The sequence below is a fragment of the Piliocolobus tephrosceles genome, chromosome 14 (genome assembly GCF_002776525.5).
Source record: "Piliocolobus tephrosceles isolate RC106 chromosome 14, ASM277652v3, whole genome shotgun sequence".
Lineage (NCBI taxonomy): Eukaryota > Metazoa > Chordata > Mammalia > Primates > Cercopithecidae > Piliocolobus > Piliocolobus tephrosceles.
Window position 1 is genome coordinate 9996781 of NC_045447.1, and position 1138 is coordinate 9997918.

The 1138-nt window shown below is 43.2% G+C and overlaps 1 protein-coding gene across 9 annotated transcripts in view; it reads right to left on the reverse strand.

Annotated features, from left to right (window-relative positions):
- Nucleotides 1–1138, reverse strand: part of ODF2 (outer dense fiber of sperm tails 2) — a 53883-nt gene that overhangs the window by 46900 nt on the left and 5845 nt on the right. The window lies entirely within an intron of this gene.

A 1138-nucleotide genomic window follows, 5' to 3' on the forward strand; every position in this document is an offset into this window, starting at 1 on the left:
AAAAAAAAAAAAAAAAAAAAAAAAAAAAGTATATATATATATATATACATATATATACACTGCGGCTTTTAATTTACATTTCACTGATTATTAGTGAAGTGTATGCAGTAAAAAATGTAAGGCAGCATTTTAATCTCAATCCTTGTAATTTATTGTACTGGTCAGAGCAGTTTCCATTTAATCCTAAGAAGGCCCCATACTCCCTTTATCTCTAAGGGAGACAAAGGAGTCTCCTTTGTCTGGTAAGTCAAGGAGTCAAAACTATGAGGTATGACTATAAACTTCAAGAAGTTACTTTTGTTTTTCATTTCTATTTTTTTTTCTTTTCGCTGCTGGTATGAAAGATTTCTAATGTAAGCCGGGCGCGGTGGCTCAAGCCTGTAATCCCAGCACTTTGGGAGGCCGAGACGGGCGGATCACGAGGTCAGGAGATCGAGATCATCCTGGCTAACGCGGTGAAACCCCGTCTCTACTAAAAAATACAAAAAAAACTAGCCGGGCGAGGTAGCGGGCGTCTGTAGTCCCAGCTATTCGGGAGGCTGAGGCAGGAGAATGGCGGGAACCCGGGAAGCGGAGCTTGCAGTGAGCTGAGATCCGGCCACTGCACTCCAGCCCGGACGACAGAGAAAGACTCCCCCTCAAAAAAAAAAAAAAAAAAAGAAAGAAAGATTTCTAATGTAATAAGCTATAAGAAAAACAGGCTGGGTGCGGTGGCTCACACCTGTAATCCCAACAGTTTGGGAGGCCGAGGTGTGCGGATCACCTGAGGTCAGGAGTTCGAGACCAGCCTGACCAACATGGTGAAACCCCATCTCTACTAAAAATACAAAAATTAGTCGGAAGTGGTGGTGGGTGCCTGTAGTCCCAGGCTACTCAGGAGGCTGAGGCAGGAGAATCACTTGAACCTGGGAAGCGGAGGTTGCAGTGAGCCAAGATCATGCCACTGCACTCCAGCCTCGGCAACAGAGCAAGGCTCTGTCTCGAAAAGAAAAGAAAAGAAGAAAAGAAAACAGAAGAGAAGAGAAGAGAATAGAAGAGAAGAGACAAGATATGTGATGTGGCTCCTCACAAGCAAAGCAGAGAGGCTAAGAGTACTGCCTCTAGAAAGAATCTTTTTTTTTTTTTTTTTTTTTTTTTT